The sequence below is a fragment of the Schistocerca serialis genome, chromosome 8, assembly GCF_023864345.2.
Source record: "Schistocerca serialis cubense isolate TAMUIC-IGC-003099 chromosome 8, iqSchSeri2.2, whole genome shotgun sequence".
Taxonomy (NCBI): Eukaryota; Metazoa; Arthropoda; class Insecta; order Orthoptera; family Acrididae; genus Schistocerca; species Schistocerca serialis.
This window is the reverse complement of record NC_064645.1, coordinates 255,713,877-255,733,093: the sequence shown is the minus strand read 5'-3', so window position 1 is coordinate 255,733,093 and position 19,217 is coordinate 255,713,877. Positions and strand designations below refer to the sequence as shown.

Below are 19,217 nucleotides of genomic sequence, written 5' to 3'. Positions count from 1 at the left end.
ACTTCTGCGCTACGACATTTGCGATGTTGGCACTTGCGTTAACATGAAGCAACTGCAATCATTGTAGCGCTCCGTTTAACAGCGGTGGTTTTCGACAGGCATGCTGTCCCATGGACATTCTTCAATCTAAGATGAATATCTACGTCTTTTGATCCTCGGCAGCCATGACAAGAATAACAGCAAGTTTGTCCTGTTCCGATGCATTTGTAACAACGCTGCCATAGTTCATGTTCCCGCATTTACCACACGCATCTCGCAAAGACACGTATATCACACTAGTCACTTGCCTACGTGTAGGTGCTTATATACCCGCATAGGAGTTGCGCTACGTCGCATATATGCTGCAGCAACACCCTCGGACGGAAACGTTTTTGATTGCCCCCTAATATAGTGCCCGACCTGCGCCTTTACAAGCCGTACTACATTTCTGCTTACCAGACTCTTACCACCGAAATGTTGTCCAGTCGAAGGTTCGAAGTATACCGTGACTGCAGCGCCCTATGGGAGACCAGTTATTTTGGCTTTGGCACAAGACTCTGGCCTGAAGAAGAGAGCTGCACGTTACGGTGTACGAGCACGTGATGAAAAAAATAGGACTTGCTGTTTCAGATAAAGTTCTGTTTGGTAAATGGGGTGAGGCTATGGAGGGGTTGACACGCAAAAAATAACTGAAAGCGAACTGCAGACATTCTTCATTCCTTTGATACGTACAAGTACCCGGACTACACCGAGTAATCGCTTTGTTTTACAGGGAGTACATGTTACGCCACAACCGGGAAATTCTGGAAAAACGAGAGAAATTTTTCATTTGGGAAAAATCTGGGTAAACCATGTTTTCTTAAAACTGCAAGATTTTTCATTGTTTTAGTCTTCATACAATTTTTTGTAATTTTTACTGGTAAGAACTGATCCTGAATTTTACTTTTATCCGCTGGTGTAGTGAAATACTGCAGCAATAAAACATAAACGAGGGAATAACACCAAAGTAAAATTTTAGTTGGAAACAAAATGGGCCATTTACAGCAACAAAACCCAGTGTGCACACAGGCGTCTGCCGACAGCAATCTTTGTCGAAAGTTTTCGGACGAAGACTATGCAATACTTCGTAACAACAAACTGCTTTCGATGAGAGTGACTTAAAGACTGTTTAAATTTCTAACAGGCCGCGGGGAAGTATCCCGAATGGTGGTTTGAGAAGGTTTACACGCAAAGGAAATTTCCTTTTTCGCAGTTTTATTTATGTTACATGTGTGAATGTACGACGAATTCCTTAAATCATGGATTGTTTGAGTTCTCATATTTAGTTTAGTTTTTAATAGATTACAAATTATGCAATAAGAATGACAAGAAGTATAAATATCATTAAAAAAAGTGTGAAGTGAGTTCTTGAACAATTTGACACATAAGTAGCTTTTCTATGGAAAAGTCGGAACACTCGACTGAGTATGTGTTCGGAGAGGTAGCCCCTGAAATGTACGGGCACAGCAGTGAAATTTATAGTAATGCTTCTCAGAAAAATTGAGCAGCTGCAAATCTAATTTGTGCTCTTAGGAGCCTGCCTTATCGCACCCTCAGAAATAAACAGCAAAACATTATGACGGCTTTGCTTTTCTTGTAGATATACTGCAAGTATATTGCTCCTAATTTAAACCATTAATTTTTCCTGTATGTGTTCGCGCTTCTTAGTAGGGACATTGCTATTGGCTGACTACATCTCGTGTTCTATGCTTTCAATAGCTGCTATCATTTGGTGTCGAGGTCGCGTGACATGAGCTGTGAATGGCTGACAAAAGCTCGTGCGGCTTACGAACTTAATTTATGTGCCTCGGAAGCTACAGTGCCGTATTTGGTGGCATTTTTATTTATGCTTCCGTAATACGAAAATATGCAATGTACGTGTTACCGCGCATGAAAGATCTTTCCAAAACGCGTTGTCCTTTGCTCGTTTCCGTTTCCTAGAGTGTCAGGATGTTCTACGCCGGTGTATAAAATCTTTACATTCAAAGGTTAGATGTTTTACAGTCTCGAGGAAAAGTACCGGGTGATCAAAAAGTCAGTATAATTTGAAAACTTTATAAACCACGGACTAATGTAGATAGAGGGGTAAAAATTTACACACATGCTTGGAATGACATGGGGTTTTATTAGAACCAAAGAAAACACCCCATATTGCTAGATGCGTGAAAGATCTCTTGCGCGTATCGTTTGGTGATGATCGTGTGCTCAGCCGCTACTTTCGTCATGTTTGGCCTCCCAGGTCCCCAGACCTCAGTCCGTGCGATTATTGGCTTTGGGGTTACCTGAAGTCGCAAGTGTATCGTGATCGACCGACATCTCTATAGATGCTGAAATATAACATCCGACGCCAATGCCTTGCTATATCTCCGGACATGCTTTACAGGGCTGTTCACAACATTATTCCTTTCTACAGATATTGTTGGGGAATGATGGTGGACATATTGAGCATTTCCTGTAAAGAACATCATATTTGCTTTGTCTTACTTTGTTATGATAATTATTGCTATTCTGATGAGATGAAGCGCCATCTTTCGGACATTTTTTGAACTTTTGTATGTTTTTGGTTCTAATAAAGCCCATGTCATTCCAAGCATGTGTGTCAATTTTTACCTCTCTATCTGCATTATTCCGTGATTTATTCAGTTTTCAGATTTATTGTTGATCACCCGGTACATTGCCACTTAACTTTCAAAGAATGTACTTTCACCCAAGAAATAGTGCACTTTCATCTGCGAAAAACAGTATTTTTAACCGCAAAGTGTGGGAAAAATCTTGAATGCTTTTTTCTTCTCCCTGTATACACCCTATTATAGACACCGTCTGGGGACGAATCGCGGCGATAAATCCAGCTGGGATAAGGAAACCCTCAAGGGCGGCGAGTCGACATCGCCGGCCAGCGGACCAGCAGACGTGCTGTGGCGTGGCGTGGCGGCTGGCTTACTGCCGCCTGTCATCGATTCGCAATCTGCTCAGAGAGCGGCGTGGAGAAGGGATAGGGGGGGGGGGGGGGGCGGAGGCGCTAAGCCTGCACAGATGAGGCCCCACACTCTGTATTCTGGCCGCAGCCCCCGAAAGAATGGCTCCACGCTGGAGACGGCTAAACTCGCTCATCTCTGAGACACAGTTCACATTTGATCAGTCATTTACGGGACCCATTCATTTTTACTTTTTCACCGGTTCTTTTTTATCTAATTATGTAACACTGTATGCCTGTACCAAGCCCTAACTGATTTCCGTACCATCAGTAATTAAAAAATGTTGGATTTATTTTAAAAAATTGTAGTTCAGTATTTCTTAATTAATATTGCCATTTCAGTATACATAGTTGGTAGTTATAATTTAAGTGCAGCTACTAAAGGAGGTCCATTGTGGACTGTAATTTTCGTGTGGCAGCGGAGCCTGGTACATGTCCTAATACATGAATGCGGAACCGATTTATGGCTGGAAAAAAAAAATGATTCCAATGTTCACCACTTGGTGCAAATATAGCGCTGTCGACGTCTCTGGTGCCCATATTAACCAAACTGTATAAACAGCAGTTAATAATAAAACCAACAATATGGCTTTCTCACTTGTTTGAATTTTCCAGCCACACCCCATTCGTAATCCATTACATACGGACACATTTCTATATATCTTTCTTCCACTCACAGCTCCAGATTTGCCCAGGTGGCCAAAACTGAAACTAATTTTTTTCCAGCGTAGAATTTTTGAACACGTATTATGTTCGAGTATAATGACTTTTCTGGAGACCAGAAATCTACTCTGTCGGAATCAGCATGGGTTTCGAAAAAGACGATCGTGTGAAACCCAGCCAGTGCTATTCGTCCACGAGACTCAGAGGGCCATGGACATGGGTTCCCAAGTAGATGCCGTGTTTCTTGACTTCCGCAAGGCATTCGATACAGTTCCCCACAGTCGTTTAATGAACAAAGTAAGAGCATATGGACTATCAGACCAATTGTGTGATTGGATTGAAGAGTTCCTAGATAACAAAACGCAGCATGTCATTCTGAATGGAGAGAAGTCTTCCGAAGTAAGAGTGATTTCAGGTGTGCCGCAGCGGAGTGTCGTAGGACCGTTGCTATTCACAATGTACATAAATGACCTTGCGGATAACATCGGAAGTTCACTGAGGCTTTTTGCGGATGATGCTGTTGTATATCGAGAGGTTGTAACAATGGAAAATTCTACTGAAATACAGAAGGATCTTCAACGAATTGACGCATGGTGCAGGGAATGGCAATTGAAACTCAGTGTAGACAAGTGTAATGTGCTGCGAATACATAGAAAGAAAGATCCTTCATCATTTAGCTACAATATAGCAGGTCAGAACCTGGAAGCAGTTAATTCCATAAATTATCTGGTAGTAGGTATTAGGAGTGATTTAAAATGGAATGATCATATAAAGTTGATCGTCGTAAAGCAGATGCCAGACTGAGATGCATTGGAAGAATCCTAAGGAAATGCAATCCGAAAACAAAGGAAGTAGGTCAGAGTATACTTGTTCGCCCACTGCTTGAATATTGCTCACCAGCATGGGATCCGTACCAGATAGGGTTGATAGAAGAGATAGAGAAGATCCAACGGAGTGCAGCGCGCTTCGTTACATGATCATTTAGTAATCGTGAAAGCGTTACGGAGATGATAGATAAACTCCAGTGGAAGATTGTTCAGGATAGACGCTCAGTAGCTCGGTACGAGCTTTTGTTGAAGTTTCGAGAACATACCTTCACTGAGGAGTCAAGCAGTATATTGGTCCCTCCCACGTATATCTCTCGACGAGACCATGAGGATAAAATCAGAGAGATTAGAGCCCACACAGGGGCATACCGACGATCTTTCTTTCCACGAACAATACGGGACTGGAATAGAAGGGAGAACAGATAGAGGTACTCAAAGCGCCCTCCGCCACACATCGTCGGATGACTTGCGGAGTATGGATGTAGATGTAGATGTAGATGTAGACGAAGAAATCGGCGGCACGCTAACGCTTTAGAACATTTACCAATTTTACCTGTCATAGGATAATTACAGGCTACACTGGACCTCTGCGAGTAGCTACACTTTAACGCTTCCAAACCTTCTTACTACATTTGTGTACATAACTGTTACTGTGTCTTAGCTGCAACAGAAATATATTTACCCAATGGAAACCTGAGGTACACATTTGTGAATGTTCAACCTTTTCATCATACGCAGCTGCTGTCAACTGTTAATAATCATTATGAAAACATCAGTAAATCAATGTAGCAGTGTCCAGCAGCTCATGACCACCAGAATACACGGTTGTGGCTGGTTTGCTATATTCCACTGTGTAACTGAATATTGTTATCGTTATTTTGCCTGGTGATTATTTAATGAAGACTTTACTGTTTATTACTATAGAAAATATTTCAAAATTAGTTATTTTAGTCCATAAAATGGAGCCAAGTGTACAAAATATGCTTTTAAAATGGATACATTTTTTTGTATAAAAGTGTCATCCAACGTCATTAAAAAATCATCTAGGAGCATTACCACTTAAAGAAACATTTTCCTTCCGCCAGAAAAAAATTCATGTTTGGAAGGTTTAATTATAGCCACACAGTATACGAAAATAGTTAAACTTGCCAGTGCTTCCAGATCGCCAAATATATATGGGAATTGAACATATGCCCCTAGGCGGGGTATTGCTGGGAATTGTCTCAGGACAAATGTTTCGGTTTCTTGTCGGGACTTTCCCCATTTTGAAGATCTAAAAATTACAATAAATCATAAAGAATATCAATGAAAAAGATCTCTTTACTTCAGATTTTTACATTCAATTGTAAAAATTATTCGGACGGAGATGAGATATTTATTTCCATAAACAAGAATACACAGAATTTCTGTTAAAAGTGACTGAATGGAAGACATTGCTGTGCTGTGAGAATGTGTGGCTTCCTCTTGATAAAAATTAGTATATATTTAAATAAAAGCAAAAAAGAAGATGCTTTTAGTCTCATTTATACCAGTGAGTTTAAGGGTAAAAAACCAACTCCACACACTTCTTTCTCGCCATCCATTGGTACCTGTTTGCAGTAAGATATTTTTACATGTAATCACAAAAGTGCTACAGACTCAATTCAACAATTATTTTACTTAGTGCCAAATTTTTCAATTAGGAAAACACATATCTCTTACAGTAAAAGAAATACTGTATTCTATGGCCCAAAAGAACTTAAGTAGTGCTAAAATAACGAACCACAAAATATTCTTTTGACAACAAGAGAACAATGTCAAACATAGAACAAATTCAGTTCTGTCATGCAACGGATCACCAGGTATCAACGTAGACATTAAAATGTCTGGCACTCTGCCATAATCGGGAATGACAACAGAAAACTTACGATGTGAAAGATTATTTGTTTAGGATCACCACCAGTATAACCTCAAAGTACAGTTGTTTTAGTAAATTACCCAAGAACTAAGACACCAGTTACCAACAACATTACCACCTACCCAAGCTTCTTCTGGATCACTTCTTATTCAATAAATATGTCAAAATTCATTACATATTATTATATGACAATGACTTCACTTAATGCAGCGACAAAATAAAATTTTAATGGAAAAAAGTGAACCACTGGTTCCATCACAAGAAATTAGTAAAACGCAGTTTTTGAAGACAATGAATAAACAAACACTTCATGCTCACGGTGAACGCAACCAACTTCTTTTTATGTTGAAATTTCCCAACACGACCCTTTCTTTGGAAATATCACAGGAGTGTTTACAGTGATGAGTAGTTTTCGCAAATCTGAATTGCCATTTACAAATCTGAAAATGCATAAGATGAAAGCTACTAGTGAATGTTCGACTTTAATATGTGGTATAAGGTAATAGAGAAATTACATACTGCATCAGTACAGACAGTACTGTCTACAGTAACCTTTATAGGTAGAAACTGTACCTCAATGGATAATAACGTTACTGTAAAATAAAAAATTGGTGAGTATGTAGAAAAATATCCACAGTCATTAGTAAACTAATACAAGGTGTGTTCATAATTGACATATCTCACAGTACAGGTACTGCTATAAATTCAACATTCCACGGCAGTTGCAGAAATGGAATGTACATCAAATGTTGCAAGTCGTTGATAGGAAGTACACTTAACCAGTGCATTGACAGATAAACCTCCATTTTAGCAGCTGGAGGACGACCAGCATGCAACTTGTAAACATATGAAGGTGCTCGAGTCAGCCACAAGGTGCAGTGTAATTTACATTAATTGTTTTTCGTACCGAAAGTAATACGCATACAAGCGTGTATGTACCATACATATGCTATGTCACAGAACACGAGTTTTACAAATTCAAAAATTGTGTAAAACAAATAAAGAGGTAGACACACAAGAGAAACTCGTGGCAAGGTCGCATCAAAGCGGTCAAAAGACTCATGGCTCAATTTAAAAAAAAGTGAAGCATTCGGTCATGGTTAAGGCTATGCAAAACAGACGTTTCGGTGTTGCCTATCACTGCATGTCAAATCAGTTAAGTTCCGAACCCCCATAAATTAAAATGGACGCGACAAATCCATCTAATGGATCTCATCGACTACACCAATGTATCTGAAATGACTACAGTCCATTACAGGAGACTGGTCTCTGGGTTTCCTTGTGCCATGTTCCAGATATAATAAAAAAAATTGGAAACTTTTGTTCACAATGTTCAGAGGAATCGCAGTCCAGCCGGCCGATGTGACCGAGCGGTTCGAATTCTGCCTCGGGCATGGGTGTGTGTGATGTCCTTAGGTTAGTTAGGTTTAAGTAGTTCTAGGGGACTGATGACCTTAGCTGTTAAGTCCCATAGTGCTGAGAGCCATTTGAATCGTAGTCCACACAGTAACAAAGAGTCAGCCATATTGCTTCAGTGTTGCCAACTAAATTTTGGCAGGCAATCACAAAAACTGTACGAATGTTAAATGACACGACCTACCCCAATAACATCTTACAAAGAAATGCAGTTGGTGTCTCTCAAACTTGTGTTTACAGACATGCCTCTTCCCACCAGATTATGGGGAAGCGAAGTACAAATATATACTTCATAGTAGAAGTAAGCTTACTGGGGAAAGCACTATTTTAACTTATAATACTATTAACAGAAAAGAGATAGTCATTCGTAAATTAGATCGACTGATGTATACTGAAGTGTTAGCGACAATATTTGAGTCATCTATTCAACCAAAGAACCGTTCTGCCATATCAGCAAAATGAAATAAATGTAATTTTTGCGGTTTTAAAAACAGGTGTAAAATGTTGTATAAAGTAACTTACCCTAAAACATTTGTTGTGCTGATTCGAAAACTGGCCTTAGAATTCGTGTAATTGTTATACTTTCAAAGTTATGCATAAGAAGCTATTGAGATTAATGTACTTAAATATTTTGCAAGTTGTGACAGAGTAACGAAAAGGTTTGCAGCGATCCAGGAAAGTGTTTGCATTATTATAATTTCTGTCTTGGATCTTAATGTTTATTTGTAATTAGGTTATTAAGTTTAGTCGGTATTGACCATTTTCGGAACTGACTTTCTACTCAGGTCTGAAAATGGTCATTATCGACCGAAATATTACTATCCTGACATCACGGCTTGCGGAACCATTGTGTATGATTTCAGGTCACGGCTGATAGTGACCGAGAGAACTCTGACGGCACAGCGTTACGTCCTCACGTGACTGTATAGTGTCGCCATTTTTTCAAGACGACAATTCTCGTCCAAACACGCCACGAGTCTCTATTAATCGTATGCGTGATGTTGAGGTACTCCGGTGGCGAGCAGGATTCCCATATCCTTCCCCTACAGACCATGTGTCGGACCATCTCGGACCACAGCTCTGTCCCAACGACAATGTACAGAATATCGAGGACCACTTATGAGAGTTGTGAGCCAGCTTGCCTCAGGTGAGGATATAACGGCATTAAGGCATCCTTCCCAACAGAATCATTGCTCTTACTCGTTTTCAGGCCTGAGTGGGCACCAAATCATTCTGACAAATTCCTAGTAAGTAGGACTCGATTTTGTAGTCAGGAAATAACAATACGTACCGTCTCAAACCCGCGAATTTCATTTCTTTTCCTCCTCCCTTTTTTTGTAAAGCAGTCTGTTGTCTCCGCAAAGTCCAATAAGTTCTATATTGTTCCGAATTTTACTATCAGTATACAGGGTGATTCAAAAAGAATACCACAACTTTAAAAATGTGTATTTAATGAAAGAAACATAATATAACCTTCTGTTATACATCATTACAAAGAGTATTTAAAAAGGTTTTTTTTCACTCAAAAACAAGTTCAGAGATGTTCAATATGGCCCCCTCCAGACACTCGAGCAATATCAACCCGATACTTCAACTCGTTTCACACTCTCTGTAGCATATCAGGCGTAACAGTTTGGATAGCTGCTGCTATTTCTCGTTTAAAATCATCAATGGTGGCTGGGAGAGGTGGCCGAAACACCATATCCTTAACATACCCCCATAAGAAAAAATCGGAGGGGGTAAGATCAGGGCTTCTTGGAGGCCAGTGGAGAAGTGCTCTGTCACGGGCTGCCTGCCTTGAACCAATTTCAGACGATAAGGTTTCATAACTAACCTTTTTCGTAGGACTCTCCATACAGTTGATTGTGGAATTTGCAGCTCTCTGCTAGCTCTGCGAGTCGATTTTCCTGGGCTGCGAACAAATGCTTGCTGGATGCGTGCTACATTTTCATCACTCGTTCTCGGCCGTCCAGAACTTTTCCCTTTGCACAAACACCCATTCCCTGTAAACTGTTTATACCAACGTTTAATACACCACCTATCAGGAGGTTTAACACCATACTTCCTTCGAAATGCACGCTGAACAACTGTCGTCGATTCACGTCTGCCGTACTCAATAACACAAAAAGCTTTCTGTTGAGCGGTCGCCATCTTTGCATCAACTGACGCTGAAGCCTAGTCAACAACGCCTCAAGCGAACAAATGTACAACTAAATGAAACTTTATAGCTCCCTTAATTCGCCGACAGATAGTGCTTAGCTCTGCCTTTTGTCGTTGCAGAGTTTTAAATTCCTAAAGTTGTGGTATTCTTTTTGAATCACCCTGTATATTCATTCACTCACTGATTGTAAATTATCATTCGTTACTTATACCTTACTCTAATTTTTATCAGAATGTCGGACATCTTGCTCTATTTAGCTTTTTCTAAGTTGACAAATCCTGTGACCAAGTCCTAATTTTCCTAATGCTTTGCTACCATCGTCGAGCGGAATACCAGGCGCCGTAGCGCAGTGGGTAGCACACTTTATTCGCATTAGGGAGGAGGACTGTTCAAACCAGCGTCCTGCCATCCTCATTTAAGTTTTCCGTGATTTCCCTAATTCGTTTAAGACAAATGCCGGATGTTTCTGTCGAAAGGGCACGGCCGCTTTTCTTCTCCATCCTTTTCTAATCCGAGCTTGTGCTCCGTCTCTAATGACGTGTTTTTCGACGGGACGTTAAACACTAATCTCATCCTCATCTTCCGCAAACGGAATGTCAGAATTGCGTCTGTGGTGCCTTTACCTTTCGTAAAACCAAACTTAACGTCAGCTGAGATGTCTTCCCGAAACCTTTCGTGGAAACGAAATACAGCTGATAAAAGTTACTTCTGGCTGGTAACGTTCTCTCTCAACAATTCCTTACCATTCACTGGCTAACCTAATAATGACTTAATGCTACGCTAGAGATCAGTCTCTCCCTAACATCTACTTTCCCTCCGATCAGAAGTATCTAGTATAATGAGAGCTATTAAAGTACATAAAAATAGGTACGCCTACCCTTCGCGCTAAGACGAACTCTGTTGGGGACATTTCTAGTGAGATGTCTGAATTTCTGTGGAGGAATGGAAGAGAAGACAAGAACCAAACCAGAGAAGGCAGTGATGTTGGACAGTGGGATCTGGAGCGAGATCGATGATCTAACTCAGAGGTGTTCCATTGGGTTAAGGTCGGGACTCTGGGTAGGCCAGTCCATTTATGAGACATTATTGTCCACATATCATTGGCTCACACATGCTGTTTTATGAGAGGGTGATTTCTTATTCTGATACCATCAATCCTCGTCTCCTAATTGTTCCTCTACTCTAAACGGTACACAGTGCTGTAATTTTTTACATGTCCTTTCGTATTTAGCGTTTCTTAAGCGAGATAGGGGGACCACACCTTAACCACAAGAAACACTCCACCCCAAATCTCCTCTCTATTGTCCGCACGATACACAAGGGCGACGTTCCCCATGTTTTCGCCGGACTCAGAACTTTCCATCTGATTGTCAGACAGTGTTGCGTCATTGATCACTCCAAATCACTCGTTTCCAGTCACGCACCGTTCAGTTGCGTCGCTATTTACACCATCTCAATCGTCGCTCAGTACTGACTGCAGGGATGTATGACATGAGAAGCTGCAAGACCTCTGTACCCAATTCATTTAACGCCTTACGCACAGTCACTGCGCTAGCTGGACTCCTGGGCAACACTTCGGCTCTCACCAGTTATTCCTTCCGCTGGTTTTATGCTACTCTTTTGTAGTCACACTCTGCAATGCACGGCGGTCCCTGTCCGTCACTACATGGGATCTGTCTAGTCTTCATTTAGCTGTGGATGTTCCTCCGCGTTTCTACATCAAAATCACGTCATCAGCACTTGATTTGGGCTGCATCAGAAAGGTTCAAATGTCCCTGAGGGATCTGCTACTCACGTGATATCCAATGGTTCGTCCACGTTCAAAAGGATCTGAGCCCTCCTGAGCGACATATTCTGCTGTTATTGCTTCTCCGCTAGCAAAACAATACTATGAGCTTTCTCATACAGTGGCAAGTCCACCTTTCGTGGTATATATTAGGTCTACAACTTTGCTTCCGCCGTTTTGCTATAGACGGCAGTAGCGGCAAGTGTGGTTCAGGTGGTTGGTCATAGGTGTAATACAATAAACTTAGCCACCTGTAACCATAATGCCACAAAATATTAGTGTTGTGTCTAGACAAGACAGCCTAGACACAATGAGAGGAAGCCGAAAGGCACGCGCTAAGCTAAAGCTGGATGGCGAGAGGTCTGAAACAGGATACGTAATGAATGCTATAAAGAAAAGTACGTAGCTCCTGGAATACTTAACTTTAATCCATCATTGTATACAGCGTTCTTGATGATACAAGTGAGACTCTGTAGTTTCAGACAATAAACTGCTAATGGCGCCTTGCTAGGTCGTAGCCATTGACTTAGCTGAAGGCTATTCTAACTATCTGCTCAGCAAATGAGCGAGGCTTCGTCAGTGCGCATCGCTAGCTACGTCGTCCGTACAACTGGGCGAGTGCTATTCCGTATCTCGAGACCTGCCTTGTGGTGGCGCTCGGTCTGTGATCACACAGTGGCGACACGCGGGTCCGACATGTACTAATGGACCGCGGCCGATTTAAAACTACCACCTAGCAAGTGTGGTGTCTGGCGGTGACACCACAATTAGTCCATTTGTAATTACCTCATAAGGTTATTCACGATGAAGTACGTCAACTTGCGTACCCATTTCTCGCCATTTGCGGGAAGTTTTAATTTTCTGCTTTAACATGAAGAAATTTGCAGCTGTGTCTCTTAAAATGCTGGGTAAGACCAATGGTGAGGGAACTATTAGTGGAAGAACGTGCAGAGAGTGTTTTCAACGCCTTAAGATCGTTGATTTTGATGTCGAAGACAGACATGGCGGGGTAAGACAGAATGTTTTCGTAGCTACTGAAACAGACGAAGACAGTCATAGGACATCATTATCGAAAGCAATTGATGCGTTCGAGCTCAGAACTGAAATACAAACGGCCACAATACAGCGATACACAAGTAAAGGTAATTTTGCAGCAGATCAATGCTCGACCACATGTCGCAAAACCCCTCAAAATATACATGTAAACGTTGAAATGAGAAGTCCTATCCCTTTCGCAGTATTCTCCATATGTTGCTCTCTCTGACTACCACCTTTTTCGATCAGTGGCATACCGTGTGGCTGACCAGGACTTCCGATCATTTGAACAAGTGCAAAATTGAATCGATTCATGGATCCCCACAAAAGACGCCCAGTTCTTCCGCCACGGGATTCGTATGCTATCCGAAAGATGGGAGAATGTAGTGGCCAACGATGGGAATTACTATGAATCGTAATTTTTTTGTAAGTTTTATGGTGCGTTATACACCGACTGAAAAAAAATCGCAACACCAAAAAATAATTACTGTGGGGTAATGAATCTTCGCGGAATACATTTGTCTAGGTAATTTTTAAGTGATTAAGATTGAGGATCATAGGTTACTGTAACCGTGAGACAAGCCATTGTAAATGTGAAATTTTGGTACATTACTAATCGATGTGACCGCAAGAATATTGAAAGCAAGCTTGCAAAATTACATGCATTCTGTTGTACAGATCTCGGGTGTTAGTTTGTCTGTTGCACTTGGTCGGTCAATACAGGGATGGTTGTGGATGACGCTAGAGTTGATGTCCCATATGTGCTCCATTCTACATCTACATCCATACTCCGAAAGCCACCTCACAGTGTGTGGCGGAGGGTACCTTGAGTACCTCTATCGGTTCTCCCTTCTATTCCAGTCTCGTATTGATCGTGGAAAAAAAGATTGTCGGTATGCCTCTGTGTGGACTCTAATCTCTCTGATTTATCCTCATGGTCTCTTCGCGAGATATATCTAGGAGGGAGCAGTATACTGCTTGACTCCTCGGTGAAGGTATGTTCTCGAAACTTCAACAAAAGCCCGTACCGAGGTATTGAACGTCTCTCTTGCAGTGTCTTCCACTGGAGTTTGTCTGTCATCTCCGTAACTCTTTCTCGATTACTAAATGATCCTGTTAAGAACCGCGCTGCTCTCCGTTGGATCTTCTCTGTCTCTTCTGTCAACCCTATCTGGTATGGATCCCACACCGGTGAGCAGTATTCAAGCAGTGGGCGAACAAGTGTACTGTAACCTACTTCCTTTGTATTCGGACTGCATTTCCTTAGGATTCTTCCAATGAATCTCAGCCAATGAATCCACTGGAGACAGATCTGGTGATCTAGAAGGACAAGAGAACATGTTGGTACTCTGTAGACCATGTTGGGCTACAACAGCGGTATGGGAGCGAGCGTTATCCTATTAGAAAATACCCCCTGAAATACTGTTCGTGAATGGCAGCACAACATGGCGAATCACCAGACTGACGTATAAATTTGCAGTCAGAATTCGTGGAATAAACACGAGAGAGCTCCTGCTGTCATACGAAATCGCACCCCAGTATATAGTTCCAGGCGTAGTTCAGTGTGTCTGGTACGCAGCAGGTCCTCCTAACCAACGCACGGCCATGACTGTTACCGAGACAGAACCAGCGTTCATCTGTAAAGATAACAGACCTTTGCCCTGTCTTCCAATGAACTCCATCTTGACATCACTGTAGTCGCAAATGGCGGTGGTTTGGGGCAGTGGAATGCATGCAACAGGGCACCTGGCTCCGAGCTGTCTTGAAGTAACCGATTTGCAACAGTTCGTTGTGTCACTGTGGTGCCAACTGCCGCTCAAACTGCCGCTGCAGATGCAGTACGATATACCAGAGGCATACACCGAACCCGATTACCTTCCCTCGCGAGAGTGTTACGTGACCATTCGGAGCCCGATCTTCTTTTAGCTGTACATTCTCGTGATCACCGCTGCGAACAATCATTTACAGTTGCTAAATTCCTGCCAAGTCTTTCTGCAATACCGCAGAAGTAGTATCGAGCTTTTCGTATCCCTATTACACGACCTTATTCAAACTGAGTCAGGTGCTAATAACGGTGCCTTTGTCGAATTCAACGTAAGCAGATGAAATTGTGGGGGATTACCAAGCCGGCTTTCGGAGAAACAGATCAACTACAGACCAAATATTCACCCTGCATCAAATGTTGGAAAAGAAATGGGAATACAATAAATCAGTTCATAATCTTTTCATATATTTTACGAAAGCATATGATTCAGTATTGTAATCAAAATTGTACAGAATTCTTTTGGAACTTGGAATACCAAAGAAGTATGTTAGACTTATAGAAGTGAGTTTGAAACACACAAAAGGTAAAGTACGCCTGGGGAAACTGGAGTCAGAAGAATTTGTAATAAAGAACGGACTTAAGCAGGGAGATGCCCTGTCTCCGCTACTTTTTAATTTAGTCCTAGAATATATTGTACGAATGACGGCAGATAATTCAGAGGGTGTGGAGTTAAATGGAAATATTAAGATATTCGGGTATGCAGATGATCTAAACATCATTAGCGATAGGAAAGAGTCTGTAACAGCAAATGCTAATACGTTAATCAAGGCTATTGAAGATGTAGGTCTAAGGATAAGTGAAGACGAAACTAAATACCTGGTTACTATTAGAATGCCAACACCAGTAGATCAGGAAATGTTAAGAGTTGGAGACATGCAGTTTGAAAAAGTGAACACATTAAAGTATCTAGGCATGGACATCACTTCGAGAAATGAGATTGAATCCGAACTGAAGAAGAGATTACTGGCGGGAAATGCATGCTACTTCTCACTGAAAAGATTACTTTCATCACGGATATTGTCTAGGAATTTATAGATTAGAATATACAAAACTATTATTCTACCAGTTATGCTGTATGGGTGTGAGACTTGGTCTCTCACTGTGCAAAATGAAAAGCCGTTTAGAGTATTTGAAAACAAAATTTTGAGGAAAATTTTCGGAGCAAAAAGGGATGACATTAGCGGAGAGTGGCGAAAACTGCATAACGAAGAGGTTCACGAACTCTATTCAAGCCCTGACATAATCAGTATTATTAAATCACGTAGGTTGCGATGGGCGGGTCACGTAGCTCGAATGGATGAGGGCAGAGCAGCGCGCAGAGTACTGGTAGGGCACCTAGAGGGAAAACGTCCTGTGGGGAGACCGAGGCGTAGATGGGAGGACAATGTGAAGGCCGATTTGAGGAGCCTAGGTATTGAAGGTGAATGGAATAGCCCAAGACAGGGACAGATGGCGAAAATACGTTGCTGCGGTAATGGACTCTCGGGTCCGGTATGACCAGTGAGTAAGTAAGTAAGTTGTCGAATTCAACGTATTCCAGACTCAACATGTCCATTATGAAAGGTAGGTAACCCTCACGACAGTTACAGCGTGTATTAAAAGCAAACGTGATTTTCATCCTCATAGTGGCGCTACTTGCGCCACTCCTAAGCGACTTCCGCGAAAGTTGATTAGCAGTCATCATTCAGGTGTAGACCCACAACTCGTTCTTGGTGTTCTGATTCTTTTCCGTTAGGGCAGAGGCAAACAAATGTTGTCAGTGTTGTTTATGATCTCTGAACGCACATGTACGACGCCAAACGCCGATACATGATTACGTCACGGATCAAAATTCCGTCCGGCACCTGTAGGTTGAAGCGACCCACTCCCCACCCCCCACCTCTCACCCCTTCCCAATGATCCTTGAGCAGGACTAAAACCACGCTCACCTCAGTCGTGAGAACGGTGCCGTCTTGTCTCAGACCACCGACTGCCTCCTGCTTGTACTTGTGCCAGTGGCTGTGTCACAGCGCTTCCCTCGCATCCCCTCCGAACAGCGACGTGGCGCCAGCCTCGCGCCGAAGGAATCTCGAGTGCGATTACTTCATTAGGGGCTAAATAAGATTTATGGGCGGCGCGGCCGCGGAATACGCAAGGAGTGAGCGCGACCGGCAATCTGATCACGCCTCTCCTCCTCCCACCGGCGGCTTCTTCTGGATGCTGGCAGACACCCGAGCAGAGCCGAGCCACGCGGAAGCTTCGCCTCTCTTTTCCTTCTTTGCGCATTATCTCCTTACTCCCCTGAGGCGGAACTCACCACCGTCTAAGCGTCCGCCGGCATAAATCCGCTCCAGGCGGTCGCTTCACGATTGTTTTCCCTGGCGTGAGAAATCCGAGTGTGTATCCGTGCGTTTTTTTCTCGTCCCTATTTCACAGTGTCATCCAGATTGTGAGCGTCTCACAAGAATAAAGACTAGATGTAATCAGATCACGTGGGCTTACGAAAGTAGATTTTGTCGAGATAAGCGAAGAAGACAAAAAAGATTTTATTCTAAGACCTGTAGTTTATTTACTAAAGCTACCTTTTTCCCCACAGCTTCGCTCTCCCCGCTTCCCCGAACACGTTCTACATTATTCCTTCCTCCCAGTGTTCACCTGTTCCTGCTCCCACCTCCCTGTTCACCTCATACTCCTCTCTCTGTCCGTTTCCTTCTCCGTCTCTCTGTGCCCATCTCTTCTTCCTCGCAATCTTTGTCATCATCCTCCTTACCCTCCCTTTCTCTGTCAATTTCCTCCTCCTTCAGCACACTTCCGCCCTTTCCCTCTTCCTATTCCACCGGTACACTGGTCCACTACCCATCTGCTTCTTCCACCTGCCTCTTGCATCTTTTCCTGCCACCCTCTCTCTATCTCTTTGTTTTTTTCTCTGTTCCCATCTCCACCTGCCTAAATACCTCTGTACATCTCCTGCTCCGTCCCTCCCTTCTTTTCCCCATTAATCCACAGCCATCTCCCCTCTCTGTGTCCATCCAGTTCTGCCTCCTCTCTCCTTGTCCATCTCCTACTGCTTCCTTCACACTGTTCATCTCCTCGCCGGGTCATCTCAACCTTTCCCCATCCTTAGCCATTCACATAAAAAATCAATAAATCAGGCTGATATTAATCCCACAACAGTCTTGGCATGCACCGCAGCAAATACATCAGTGCCTACAAAACTGTTTTTAGGCCTGACATTAGGCATCCCTGAAAGCAGATCTTAAGCCACTACTATAACCACACAACCCGTGTGTCATGCAGAACATTGTACATGACAGGGTCTGAAAAAAAATATGATTTTGCGTGTATCTCAGCTACTATTGGTGTTATGCGGTTATAAAGTGCACAGTGCTGTGAGAGATCTGGATAATGTGCTGGCCAGGGCAGCACTCGAACATTTTCTGTATCCAGAAAGGCCCGTACAGGACGTGCAACATGCGGTCGTGCATTATGCTGCTGAAATGTAGGGTTATACAGGGATCGAATGAAGAGTAGAGCCACGGGTTGTAACACATCTGAAATGTAACGTCCACTGTTCAAAGTGCCGTCAGTGCGAACACGAGGTGACCGAGACGTGTAACCAATGGCACCCCATACCATCACGGCGGGTAATACACCAGTATGGCGATGACGAATACACGCTTCCAATGTGTGTTCACCGCGATGCCGCCAAACACGGATGCGACCATCAAGATCCTGTAAACAGCACCTGGATTCATCCGAAAAATTGCGTTTTGCCATTCGTGCACCCAGGTTCGTCGTTGATTACACCATCGCAGGCGCTCCGTCTGTGATGCAGCCGCAAGGTAACCGCAACCATGGTCTCCGAGCTGATAGTCCATGCTGCTGCAAACGTCGTCGAACTATTCGTGCAGATGGTTGTTGTCTTGCAAACGTCCCCATCTGTTGGCTCAGGGATCGAGACGTGGCTGTACGATCCGTTACAGCCACGCGGATAAGATGCCTGTCATCTCGACTGCTAGTGATACGAGGCCGTTGGGATCCAGCAGGGCGTTCCGTATTACCCTCCTGAACCCACCGATTCCATATTCCGCTAACAGTCATTGGATCTCGACCAACGCGAGCAGCAATGTCGTGATATGATAAACCGCAATCGCGTTAGGCCACAATCCGACCTTTATCAAAGTCGTAAACGTGATGGTACGCATTTCTCCTCCTTACACAAGGCATCACAACAACGTTTCGCGAGGCAACGCCGGTCAACTGCTGTTTGTGTATGAGAAATCGGTTGGAAACTTTCCTCATGTCAGCACGTTGCAGGTGTCGCCACCGGTGCCAACTTTGTGTGAATGCTCTGAAAAGCTAATCATTTGCATATCAGAGCATCTTCTTCCTGTCGGTTAAATTTCGCCCCTGTAGCACGTCAGCTTCGTGATGTAGCAATTTTAATGGCCACTAGTGTATTAGGCGGCGAGGAACCAAGCGGCCTCATACCTTTTAGTATCCCAGCTGGTTTACGAGTGTGTCAGCACTACCAACAGAGGCGAAAAGGTGAGCAGTGAAGTGTTCGACTGTGATCCATCGATCACCTCGAATGAAAGTGTTCGCATGTTCCAACATTGCCGGAGTCCCAACTGTC

At 43.0% G+C, this 19,217-nt stretch overlaps 1 protein-coding gene across 1 annotated transcript in view; it reads left to right on the top strand.

Annotated features, from left to right (window-relative positions):
• LOC126416958 (vesicular glutamate transporter 1) overlaps positions 1-19,217 on the top strand; it is a 185,428-nt gene that overhangs the window by 78,825 nt on the left and 87,386 nt on the right. The window lies entirely within an intron of this gene.